This window comes from Ursus maritimus, unplaced genomic scaffold (genome assembly GCF_017311325.1).
Source record: "Ursus maritimus isolate PB19 unplaced genomic scaffold, ASM1731132v1 scaffold_3, whole genome shotgun sequence".
NCBI lineage: Eukaryota > Metazoa > Chordata > Mammalia > Carnivora > Ursidae > Ursus > Ursus maritimus.
In genome coordinates this window covers 99,599,581-99,614,037 of record NW_024425563.1, presented here as the reverse complement: position 1 = coordinate 99,614,037, position 14,457 = coordinate 99,599,581, and positions in this window count along the sequence as shown.

The window sequence follows — 14,457 nt, the reverse complement described above, 5'->3', positions numbered from 1 at the left end:
GTTTTGTGCGCTGCAGGGCCCTTGAATATTATATTAAAATAATGGCTTGTATAATAATAAGACCTAGAATCCTCTAAAAAATACCAGTACTAAAAATCTTACTTTCCTCTAAATTCAGTAACAGAAAGGCTCATGAAAAATTAGGATAAGGTGACATAAATAGTGTATTGTAATCTCTTAAAATCTGTGTATAACTATTAAAGAAAAATAATATGAATACATTCTTAGAGCGAAATAGTAAGTTTGAATAAAGATTGTTTAATTTCAAGAGCAAAACTACTCTTGCTTGAAAGGGGCAGCACCTGTCTGTATTTGTGGTGTCCTTCTTACAATGGGAATTAAAGAGCGTTGAAGAGTCTCAGATAACCAGACTCTGATCATTTTGTTACTTAGTCAACATTACAATGAAATCTGAAGAGGAAAATGAAGTCAACCAAATCTATTCCTTATGTAAAATCCAAATTATTTGAAGGTTTTTATGTATTTATTTTAGAAAGAGAGAGCGAGAGCAGTGGGGAGGGGCAGAGGGAGAGGGAGAGAGAGAATCTCAGACTCTGCAGTGAGTGCAGAGCCCAATGTGGGACTCGATCTCAGGACTGTAAGATCATGACCTGAGCAGAAATCAAGAGTCAGAAGCTTAACCAACTAAACTACCCAGGTGCCCCTAAGTTATTTAAAGGCATTGGTAAAAATACTTGCTTTTGTGAGTTCATAATGGTTCTTTTAAGAATGTATTTGTTACATGAAATCACTTAGAATATTGTAAACTTCTAATAATTATTATTAGTGTCATTTATTAGAGACCAACACTTGTAGGTCTGTTTGTCAACCCTTGTCTGCTTTTCAAAAATGTATGTTGAACGGATGGCCAAAAAAACAACATCCTTCTGCTGTTTCGGCTGTTGGCTTGTTCATATTACAAAGAACGCTCTTACAAGCTGCTGTACTCTGATTTTTACGGAGGCATATTTCATAGTTTCTTTTTCTTAGTTATTTGTTCAGATACCCAGAGTACACTTTGAAAGAATCATACTAATAATTTTTAGCCTTGATTGAAATATGCAATTTTTAACCCCAGCAAAAATTTGTTCTTCATTGTGGAATTCAGAAGCACTTACTGTGTGTGGGTTAATTGTGTTTAGTGCTAGTAGAAAAAGTAGATTCCAGAAAACTAGAACTCTAAATCAAGGTGGTTTTTTCCTAGAAAACATACATATAGATATAGATATAGATATAGATATAGATATAGGATATATAGATGTAGATATAGATATAGATATAGATATATAGATATATAAATATAATTCAGTTACTGGAAAATAAAGAAAAGAGAATAAAAGATGTCCTCTTCCAGGACATGGCGAACAAATTTAGAGTTCTGTACATTCCCACAGGGGCCAGTCATTGTTATGTGAACAAATACATGAATAACCACTGATTTTGTGTGTTTAAGTAACTTGTCATCATCATGAATACGACCAAGTAAAATTTAAATTTTAATCGTTCGTTCAACATAATTGCAAACTATGTCCCTTTCAAATTTGGAAAAGCAATTTTACCCCTTGGAATTATTTTCTGTTCCTAATATGGATAGCGTTTTTTAAACATCTAGTAACAATATTACCACCAAGAGAGTAGTCACCTACAATATCTTTTAATGTTTTGTAAAGTAAAAGCAAGAACATTGCTTTTCCCTACAGCAAGGCATTGAAAGGGAAAAAATCCTAATGAATGTTTGTAAAGCACTTTTGTAAGGGGTGTGACAAATTATGCTTGCACGCCAGACTCGATGAGAAACCAGAATAAGTGAGCCGCAACCAGACAGTCAGGAACCCCGGGGTGTTATTTCATGCTCTGAAAAACACCATTTCTAACCATTTCTAGAAAAGTGGGTTTCCATCCACGTTAAGGGCCTTAGGTTCCCAGAGGGCATTTTACGCACCATCCCTCACTGACTGCCTGGAGGATGAGGCCCCTTTCACGTGAGAAGGGTTCCTCCATTTGATCGAATGCCCTCTCGGCTCTTCTTAGATGAGCTGAGAAGACAAATTTAGATGGGCCTGGGGCTCATCTTCCCCTTGGTTGTGGTAGCTGAGCAGTGAGCTGGCCCAGCAGATCCGAGGGACCTCAAAAAAACAGGGAGGTACTGGCCACTGGGCTTCAGAGGCCCCTTCCTGGACCCAGACAGTTCCCAAGTTACATAGCTACTAAGATGTCCCTGCCCGCTCACCCAATAATCATGTCGAACATAGACAGGGTGCAGCCCTCTCGGGGAATGTTGGCCAGTGTGCATACAGACCACCTACTTGATCTAAAATGTGGACTGTTGAGACATCAGAGGACTGTAGACACTTTATTACTTCTCTACCTGTTAGTCTTCCCTTATTTATATCTGCACGACACGGTGGGCTTTCCTGTCCCATTGAGAAGACAGTGAGCCCAGCTAATAGACCTTACTTACATGTGTCTATGTGCATAATACACATATTCAATGTATTCAATGTATGGAATGCTCATTTTTATGTGTAATTAAGGAGTTCTTTCTGTCCTTTGTATTATGTTCTAAAGAACAGAACCTAAGTAACTGAGAAACTTTATTTATATACACATACACCCAAGGTATCTGGGCAGGTGACTAGCTAGGAAAGCCTTCAGAGTCATCACGATCTTTAGTCCCTGGGACAGTGAGTGACTCTCTTGTAGCAAAACTTTCTGTGTGGTTAGGGACAATGACTTCACTATTTGAATTGTGGTTTCTTTATTTGAAATTCGAAATTAATGATTCTTATATCATGTTTTGCTTCCCTGGGGATGGATGGATAGATAGATAGATAGATAGATAGATAGATAGATAGATAGATAGATAATAGGTAAAATCGGTCTTTCAAACAAGCTGATGCCGTGCCTGGCATAGAGCAATGCCTTAATGACTGTGAGTTAGCTCCATTCACTTCTTTTTTTTTGGGGGGGGGTATTCCTTAACATTTAATATCTGTTAATAACTGGTAAGGAATTTCTAGGGCTTTGAGATTAAGGATATTTTAAATGCTTCCTATCCTTAATGAAAATATTTGTTTTTGTTATTTTTATCTACTTGCAGACACATTCCTCCCAACTGGCATCAAAGGCACACAGTAATTCTGAAATCTGGCAAGAGTTTGCACAATTTAAATCTTTCACATATTGTTAAAGGAGATGTGGGAGCCTCCAGTTGGGATTTGGTCTCATTTTTCACTGATGTCCAAACATATGACTTTGAAACACAACGGTAATCCACTTTCATTAATCTTAGCAGATTTAGAAGCTCCAGCCCTTGCCATGGTTTACGTTTCCATTTAGCCGAGGACCACATTACACCACTGTTTAAAGTCCTCATTTTTAATCATTTCTGCCAGACTACTCAAGTGCTCTTAAGACTTTATTTCTCAAATTCAAAATGCACAGGGTCCCCAGAGGGCATAATAATATCTACCGACTATCAGAGGAGCACTTTCCTGATTTGGACCCAACTTTCCAACTTGTGTGACCCAACCAGAGTCTCCCAGAATTACACAATGAAGCTTTTGTACATGATGGTCCTTAAAAGCATTGATTTCAAAAGTTGCACAAAACACAAAGGGAATTCTTATTCTATTTGTGTGGCAGATTTCAGTGTCAGGAAACACTAGACGATGAGGTGGGACACAAAGTGCTTGGGTAACTGCAAAACAGTAGTTCACAAGGGTGACCCTTCAACTTCCAGATTTATAAAAAGGAATGGATGTGTGGTTTCCACGTGACCAGACTGGCGAGGAACTTACCATGCTCCATTGACAAACATGCACCTGCCCACCGTCCCTACTTGGTCTCCTTACACCTCCTTTTTCTGGTCATGTAAAGACCCGCAGCTGGGGCTTCATGCTTGCCGGTTGGAAGTACTGGGACCTGCACAATATCTCATAATGGCATTTGAATGCCCTTACTTGGGAACTGCGCTTCCTCGAAAGTTTTCTAGCTCCAAAATCCCGTACTCTCTCTTGCATTTGGTGATTATGCATTCACCTTTTCTTCCTGGCCCTAGAAAGGCACACATCTCTTTTGTATGTGTTATCAGAATGATGACTACAAACACGTGAAAACATCTTGTTTTCTACCAGAGAAAGCTAATTTTTTAAAAGATTTTTTTAAATTTATTTGCCAGAGAGAGAGAGAGAGAGAGAATGAGAGAGAGCACACAAGCAGGGGGAGTAGCAGGGAGAGGGAAAAGCAGGGTCCCCACTAAGCAGGGAGCCCGATGCGGGACTCAATCCCAGGACCCTGGGATCATGACCCGAGCCAAAGGCAGACGCCTAACTGACTGAGCTACCCAGGCATCCCCAGAGAAAGCTAATTTTATTTTGTTTATTTCACATACTGATTATGATGCTCTGCGTTTTCTTCTTAGTATTTGGGAAAAGCATTCTGAGGCTGAGATTGTTAATAAAAGCACACTTTACTCTTCTGAGACACTTTATCTATCTACCCATGTGCCCGTCTATCTATCCATCTATCCATACAGAGAGAGAGAGTAGATGCACACACGTGCAAAACTAAGTAAATGTGCAAAACCAATATACATCCATTTTAATAATGAGTTCTACATTTCCAAATATGTAAATAATATTGTAAACTTCAAATATTCTGTGCCTTTTAGTGATAATTTTGAGGATGCATTTCCAGAATTTCAGTCATATTTTTAATGTTTTATCTTTCATTTCATAACTTATTGGAAGCAAGAATAATTCATTCTAAATGCTTTTTGCATTTACCTTGTGGAATGTTTTATGCCTTTCAAAATGTACACTACTTACATAAAAACTACACTTTTTATCCCGATATCAGCGATTTAATTTTTCTATTTCAACTTCTTTATGTGAAATACTTAAGGAAAATGTGACTATTTAACTATTTAAATAATTGCTGAAGATAAAATTTTTCCTGAAACTAGCATATTATCTGAATGTCAGCATGTGTAAGCAATATTCTTCAGTGTTTGCCCTCCATCTCTTGATGTTTGCAGATTTTGAATTGGGTTTGCAAAGGCAGTTTATCGGCAGGGTGACCACATGGTGCACTGTGCCCAGAAGAGCACAGCTTCATGCCCATTGTTCCAATACAACCACGAACCATGATTTCTTTCCCCCTTCAACGTTTGGACCATAAATTCCACATTTATGTATTTATTGGTGTTGATTTATCATGTCAGTCAATGTGTGTCACTAAAGGAGTAAACATAGACGTGCTAAACTCCATCTGGAAAGCAACCAAATTTTGTGTGGGTCATACAGTTTATATATTTCATATAATTTAGGTGACTACTTAAATTTAAAACATTTCCATATTCTGGTTATGAATTTCAAATGCTCACACTTCGATCCCACCAATGAGGAATGGATTTCTTGTGACCATGGGAAGGGGTAATATAGGAGGGAATATATATGTTTCACAGAACTGGGCTTATTCAAAAATTTAGATGAACGAAATAGGCATGTATTGAACCACACTCTGGTCAACATTACGGGGATTGCAAGAATGAATGAGATGCAGTTGTTCTAAGGAGCTATCATCTTGCTCGATGGGGGATGATAATGAAATGCAGATATTCATTCTCACCTTTCCAAGATACTTAGGACTTCTTTGTTCTCCTATACTTTTATCCTCATGGAAAAATATTTCTGTCTCAGGTCGCAAACTAGCGAAGACTTTGTATTTGGTGCCTAAAGACTGCTCTGAAAAGTGGCCTTTGTATGTGTCATCTGTGTGATACATAATGATGTCCTGTGTCATTTGGGTGAACGCAAGTCACCCATCCAGATGGGGCAGGGATGAATGGACCATGAAAGTCTAGGATTTGGTGACTTGGGATTCAGTTCAAATCTCTTTCCATGAGATGGCATTTCCAGAAGGAAATACACTTTACAGAACTATGAAGTTGGAAGAAATCCAGGTGCCTTTAGGTGGATTCTAAGAAATATCACCTGATAGGGTTAAACCCTATCCTGTTGGAAAGAGTAGAATGTGAAGATGGGAAGATAATTTGAGGGCACATTAGGAAACCTTAAATTCCAGGTATGGGGGATAGGACTTATTTTCAGGCAGCGGAGTGATATTGCTACATAGTCACAGCTACACATAATGAGCAGGACTTGAGAGATAAAGTTATCAAGGGCTTTATTTCATTTAATGGACAAATTAAAATTAAAGTTATGCTTTGGTAGGTTATAATGGTAGTAAAGAATAAGATACAATTAAAGAATTGTGTAAATTAGGCCTAGACAGTTGAAAAGGAATATTTTGCTGCAAGGTTACCATATTGTAAAACTCAAAAGAAATGACCATTTCTATTGTGGTCTACTTAGAGAAATGAAATGTTTAGTGGAAGAACAAGAGATGTGCCATGGACTCTGAGGTTGAACAATGAGGTTGAACAAAGGCCTTGGAGAGAACTAGAAGCTGGACCTCTAATTCTGCTTCTGCTTTTCTTCATAGGATGGTTTAATTCTGATCTCTCACTGAGGAAGGTTGCTGTATGCATGTGGTGCAGAACATGGCCACCGACTCTTCCTGTATTTCGCATCTTATGTTTTCAACCCCTGGATATAGAACAAATGCACTCTCTTGGTTTACTTCCCAAACTCCCAAAATGGGTATGCAGGATCACATGGTACTGATGTGACACGGATGCTTTGATGACAATATATGTGTACTAAAAGAGTGAGAGAGAAGAATATTTATTTTAAGAAAAGACTACATGCTGATAAACACAGATATTCAATGCAAACATTCATGGGTATATAATAATGTGCCCGTGTTGTTTGAGTAAGTTAACAAAATTTTACTGAGTGCCTATTATATGTCACACACTGTGGCAGACAACGGAATACCACAGTGGGTAAGGTTTGGTCCTGCACTCAAGGAAGGCAAATATATAGTATATTTTAAAAATCACACTGTCTTTTCTTCTATACTTAACTCCTAGGATATGGGAGGGAATAAAATGAACTTATATCTATAAGTCACTTAAAATGCCTGGCATATAATGAGTGCACCTCATGCATAAGTATTCATATCAGGACAATCAAACATTCCATACTGTGCTGCTGGAAAGATTCATAAGGCTCTCACATGGCTTTGGATGCTACTAACAATGCCATCGCTTCTAGTCAGGATCCTTTTAGTAGCAGGGAAAAATATCTTAAACAATTTTCACCAAAGGTGACATAGGGGCGCCAGGGTGGCTCAGTTGGTTGAGTGATTGTAGCTCAGGTTATGATCTCAGGGTCGTGGAATGAAGCTCCATGTAGGGCTCCATGCCCAGCAAGGAGTCTGCTTTTCCTTCTCCCTCTGCCTCTCCCCCACTTACTCTCTCTCTCTGTCTCTCTCATAAATCAATAAAATCTTTTTTAAAAAGGTGACATTATGAACTTATTTAACCATCTGTGAGAATGTCAAGTGCATTAGTAGAAATCTCTGTTTAAAATGAACAGAAATGAACTTTAGAAAACTTAAGCAGTATGGAGACTTATTGCAAAGATAGGAGTGTCCTCATAATGGAGGGGAAGCTGAAGAATGAGGTTTCAAAGAGACAGAACCCAGAGCAGAATGAGGCCTCTGTGAAGCTGGAACCAACGGGCAGGACCTTGAGGTCAGAACAATCAGATCTAGTGAGCTGTGACGCTCTGGGTCCTCCCATCACTCAGCGTCGGCTGCAAACTTGTGAAAGCGGTTCCTGATTCACCCACAGTGCGTTGTATTCCTCCATCCTGGCCAGGGCCCCTAGACTGAAAACTCTACCAAGAACAGGTTGAGGGTCAGAGGCAAAAGTAGGAAGCTCTGCACTTTCTAGAAAAAGGGAGAGGGTTTGGGAGCAGAAAAGCAAGAAACATCTAGTGTATTGCATGGGGACTCAATGATGTCTGACATGTCTGCAAATTTTGTAGAATGGATAAGAAAAACCACACTATAACTATGTTTACTATTTCTTTAAAGCAAATTCTAAAGTATACATTTTCTTAAAATTCCTAAAGCATGATTATTGGTGGTTACAATTTTCACTTTTTATTTTTAAGGGTAATGCTTTTAGAAAAACAAAAATCACTAAATTATAACCCAAATTCCCTTTCTTTGCCATCCAGATCCCTAAGAACACTACCACACAGAATAAAGATCTGGATAAATAACTTACATGTGGAATTTAAAGCAAAACCGTTTTTCATTCTGCCTTTTATTATGAATTTGTACTGGTAAGACATAGTGATTGTCACCATTCTGGACGCAAACAGATTGTGGGTTTTGTTTGTTTGTGTTTTTTTACCATCTCTCTGAGCACTGGGATGTCAGTTTTTTCAAAACAAATTTTTAAAAAGTAAAGAAAAGTTTATGTTCCCTTGTAAACTTCAAATACAGTCCAGATCCTGAGGTTGGTGAAATGTATATGTTTTCTCTTAATAACTATTAGCAGATGTTACTTAGTATTCACACTTAAAAGTTCTTCTGAAAAATGATGTTTTCATGTTTTTTTTTTAATTTTGCTGGAGCTCCCATATATATTTGCAATAAAATGTAAACTTTATGTTAGAATAAATGGCATTCAAGCTATGTTAAGCACCCATGCAGTTAGTAATTGGGTGGAGATGAGGTAGACCCCCCCCCCAGCCCCGTAAATATAATCCAGTCTGTATAAATCTTTCTCATGCCAGGGATCTGGAGAGAAGATATTGACCCATAGTTATTTCTACTCAAGTCACAAAGATGGTCCTGACATGCAATCTACATATTCAACTCTTGTTTGTCTTTTTTATATATTCAGTTAAATAACAAACACTCTGTATCTTTTATCACAGCAGTAACACAATATCCCAAACTGTCCAGATTCCCAGGCATGAGTTGAATTTATCTTTAAGATGCCATCACATCCAAGCATGTAAAGTGTTTCTGGGCAAAAAGACAGAGTTGGGTTGGACTCGCTCACTTGAATCCTGAATCTTTCTCACCTGTCTGCCCACCTGTGCTCCATCAGGTTTTCACGCCCCAGTTTGTCCCTTGTTACTGGATCCATAGGTGAAGTAAGAGAGTCAAAACCACAGAGGGTGTTTTGAATAATAAATTTTGAATAATAAACACAAAATTTGATAAAATTTGTTGAGAATCTGTTCTGCCAGGTTGTGATAAAAAGAAGCGACTGTGACTACCAGGAGATAACCAACCGACCAGAAAAAGGCTGAAAGTATGTGGTGGCAATCCATGCTGTGCAACAGGACCACGGATTGGAGCTTACGCTGCTGAGGGTTGCACAGGGACTGACCAGATGGTGTGATTGAGGCACCACTTAGCTCAGCTGGAGGTGATTGGGGATTGTGTCACGGAACAGCTGAGTCTTTTTTTTTTTTTTTTTAAAGAGGGAGAGAGAGAGAGTGCATGTTTGTGCTTGTGCTGGAGAGAAGGAGGAGGGGCAGAGGGAGAGAGAGAGGGAAAATCTTCAAGCAGACTCCCCACGGAGAAGGGAGCCCTTCATGAGTCTCGATCTCACAGCCCTGAGATCATGACCTGAGCTGAAATCAAGAGTCAACACTTACCTGACTGAGCCACCCAGGTGCTCCAGAACAGCTGAGTCTTAAGGGTGGTCAGGAATTAACAAGGTGAAATGACTTGGGGAAATGGTTCTGGACAGTGGGAAGGGCATGCAGGAGGGTATAAAGACAGACAAAAGTCACATGAAGCCTTGGGAATGGAAGTAAACGAAAGATTGGCTTACATGTGAATCTGTGTCATAAGTCACACATATTCATCAGTAATAACACGAGTGAAATCAATGTAATCAAAAATTTAGGAAGATGGAAGAAGAGGCCAGACTTGGTGGAAGCAGAGACACGGTAAGATATGAGTGCCATAAGTGCTGAGATGCTCTCCTCAGGCAGTTTATGCCTGAACTTTATGTATTCCACTAGCTGCCATATTTCTCTCTTTCCCTCTGTATCCAAGCTCCTTGGAAAGAAAATCTTTAGTAACTGCATCAACGATACAAACCCACTGCATTCTTCATTTTATTTTGAGAAAATAAAAATATGTGACAAACGTACATTGGAAAGAAGGGGCAAGTAGTTACTAAGTCGCTGGATCATTCCCAGCTGTTCCTTTGGCTCATTCCCTTTGTCCTACCAGCTTGGGACCCTGAGGCTTAGCAATGTCCATAACACTCACAGAATCCTTCAGACCTGACTTTTGGTTGGGTTCAGGCATAGGAAATCACAAGCAGAAGGGAGGGACACGAGTGATATCCAGGTTTCCATTCTTCTATTTCCATCTATGATGGATCAATGTGGGCTGGGTTCTTTGGCCAAAAGTCTGTTTCTGTCAAGAGGGCCTCCAAATACCCCTCTTCCTCTCTGTCTGTCTCTCTGTCTCTTGGCTGGTCACTGCTCCCTCTTCCTTCCTTCCAGGCTTGGATGGTGATGGTGCCTTAGTGTTAACTATTCCTGGGTGCTACAATCCCTTGTTTTCCCTACACCCTAATTTCCATTTTATAAATAGTTGCCTTGTCCTTTCATAATCATCCAAATTGAGCACGCCATCTGTTATCCTGTTAGAACCCTGACTGGTTTGGTAATCAGTAGTAGGAGTGGTTGTGAGGACACAGACCCCTAGAACACTCTGTGGTTGAGCTGCTTGCACATTGGAGAAGTGCAGAGTAAATGCCTAGGTGGGTGAGGACAGGACACGGGTGGTCATGGCCTTCAGTAGATTCATGCTCCAGACGGAGAACAGGTTCGATACATGGTCTTGGGAGATCAAGCCCCCGAGGCAATTAGTCACTCTGGCATCCAAAACAATTATGAAGATGAAGCCTCAGCTGACTTCCTGAAGATTCTAGTACCCAGGGAAGAGAGAAACGTATATTTATTCAGGATCCAATTGATTACACACAGGAAGCATCAGAAACCTCTCATGACAGGACCAGGGAGGTCTTCATGCCTAGCAGGTCCCAGGCAGATACAGGTGAGGGCCAGGCTCAATGCCCAGTGGAAAGGATCTTTTATAGCAGAATAACATCCGGCACTGAATGGACCCTGATATCAGAGATGGGAACACTTAAACACACAGAAGAGTGTGAGAGACTCAGCCCCAATCTCCCTGAGGGAAACATCACTCTGCACAAATGATTTCCAATTATATTTCCTGAAACCCTTGTGTATAGGAAGCTCCAGAAGATGTAACCCCACCATCCTCCATCGCCTTGAGGCCCATAGTGAGATTTACATCCCATCATAACCTAGGGAGAAAAGTGCAAGAGCTTCTACACTGAAAAATGTACCTTCACGATTCTGTGCAGGCAGCTGCGGATGGGATATATATGATAATGGACTGTGAGAGTGTGAGGCCATATAAGCCCAGATGAGGCTGGATTAGTTAAAATGAGCACATTCAGCTAGGATTTAATGGGTTGACTCGGGTACCCGATAGGGGCACTTACTTTCTGCTGGTTGTGTAAGTGAAGCCTGGATGCAAGGCTTACATAATATAAGTAAGACTGAGAAGCTGAGACATTTTTGGTACAGTGTAGGAAGCGCCAAAGTTTTAGGAGGATGGCATTTCTTGAAGGGGCTGTGTGCAGACAAGCCACTCAATCCCTAATCATGATCCCCAGGAGGGCCCCAAAGACACCTCTTCATTGATGCAAAATAATTTGGTAAGGACTGTCCAGTATCCTTGAAATTTTTCTGTCATTTATGGCTCAGAGAGAGGAATCCGTGGTGAGAATGCTGTGGTGGAATTAGATTTTCTAGTCTCAGTGGAAATAAAGAGACCTGAAAATAAGGGTCATTCGACCCACAGGAATCTCCAGTGATCAGAATTCCCAGAAAAGAAATGAACTCTAAAACAGGCCTAAGGTGTTTCTCCAGAGTCTTCCCTCAAATTTTAGCCAAAGAGACCTTGGGCTACAAGGATAATTACAATTAAGTCCCTGACCCCAAAGATGACCAGAACACCTGCAGTTAATGACACTGAGTCTTACTGTTTGCTGCAACAAGGGAGACCATGCACAATGGAGAACTGTGGAGTGTCTTAGCAAGGAGGTCTTAGGAGAGGAATAATGAATTGGTCACGGTTCTTCAGAGAAACAGAACCATCAAGATGTGTATGTATATACATTACATAGTAGATAGATACATAGAGAGAGGGAATTTTAAGGAATTGGCTCACATGATTACAGAGGTACACATCCAAAATCTATAGGACAGGCCAGCAGACTGGAGAAGACTTGGTGTCCAGGTCCAGAGGCAGCCTTGGGCAGAATTCCTTCTTGCTTCAGCAGGAGTGGGGGCTGTAGGAATAAGCCTTTGTTCTATACAAGCCTTCAACTGATTGGATGAGGCCCACCCACATTATGGAAGTTAGTCTGTTACTCAAAGCCCACTGATTTCAATATTAATCTCACCTAAAAATACTTTCACAGAAACATCCAGAATTATACTTGACCAAAGAGATGGGCACCATGACCCAACCAACTTCATACATATAATTAATCACCAAAATTATATTAGGATTGAGACTTACAACAAATAATTTTGGGGAAAGTCAAGAAAGTAGGCCTTTGCTTCAGATTGGGTGCTGTCAGAAGCAAAACAAATTCAGTGATTGTCATCTGGATGCCTTTTTTCTGGGAGGATGGAGCAATGCTAAGTCTCTCCTTGAATCTTGCAACCTTGCAATCATCGTTCTTATCCAGATGGAAGACTTTGGTAAATTTTGTGGCTTCACAGGTACTTGTTGGTTTATCTGTTTGTCTGTGCTCTGACATTATAGAGCCATGTTTTGTTTCTGCTTTTAGTCTTTTTTTTTTTTTTTTGGTTTGTTTGTTTATTTGTTTTTGTGTCTTTCTATCACAATGACCTCATCTAATGTGTGAGTTCTGTGAAATTCTTGATGTTAAGTAAGAAATACAAGGGCCTGGCCAGCTTCCAAAGAATAGCTGTCAAGTACCTCTTTTTTTTTTTTTCTGTCCCACTATTCACCAAAAATAGAAAACACCCATACTGTCTTTGATTTGAGACTCTAATCCCTGGGACTTGAAGTGTGTTGTGGTGCAAAGCGGATGCTGGAGGTAGAGAAGGCCTAAGTATAGATGGAGTCTCTGCCACGGCATCTCGCGGTGGTCCGGGGGGCCCCTCCTGAGCTCCAGAACATACAGTGGGAAGAAATTTGTTTGGTACTATGGTACCATCCCCTGAAATACTCTCCTACTGCCCCATCCCATCACCTGTCAGACTGTAAACCAAAAACAGCACTGCATTCCTAGGATCACAGAGATTACTGACACCATCAAATTCCAATCACAGGGTGAGAGGCAGTGGCACACCACCAGTAACTTGCTTCTTTGGCTGTTGCAAAAGGCAAATGTGACAAAATCTGGCACTTAAGCCTAAGATAAACCAGAGAAAAACCCTGACGTTCAGCTCAGCAGTATTGATGATGTGCCCAGAGACCTATGCCAGAATATACCTTCTAAAAGAGAAATGTGGTATTTCCCTCAAAAAAAAAAAAAGAGGGAATGAGGGAATGGCAAATGGAAAATTAGTAACAATGCACGTGGACCTCTGATGTCATCAGGTCCTTTCTCCAACCAGCTCTGGTTGACCATGTGTCCTGGTTTGCCTGGATAGTCCCAATGTATGCCTGCTGCCTGACAAAATACCAGGTCCCTTAGTCCCAGAAGTATACATGTTTAAATGACTACACACACTCACACACACACACACACACACACACACACACACACAGCTATTTGAGTATAGTTGACACACAATGTTACATTAGCTTCAGGTGCACAACACCGTGATTTGACAAGTTTATACATTATGCTGTACTCACCACAAGCAAGGCTACCATCTGTCCCATTACATCATTGTTAACAATATCACTGACAGTATCACTTATGCTTTGCTTTTTATTCCCGTGACGGGAGGTCTATATCTCCCTCTCCCCTTCACCCATTTTGCCCAGCTGCCTCCCCCTACCAGCAACCATCAATTTGTTCTCTATGTCTATATTTCTGATTCTGCTTTTTATTTATTCATTTTTTGGATTCTATTTATAAATGAAAGTATATGGTATTCGTCTTTCTCTGATTGACTTATTTCACTTAGCATAATACCCTCTAGGTCCCTCCATGTTGTTTCGAATGGCAAGATCTCATCCTTCTTTTTTTATGGCTGTGCAATATCCCATTTTGTATATATACCACATTTGCTTCATCTGGACACTTAGGCTGCTTCCATATCTTGGCTATTGCAAATAATGCTGCAATAAACATAGGAATGCATATATCTTTTCAAGTTAGTATGTTTGTTTTCCCTGGGTGAACACCTAAAGGTGAAATTATTGCATCATATGGTAGTTCTATTTTTAATTTTTTGAGGAACCTCCATACTGTTTTCTACA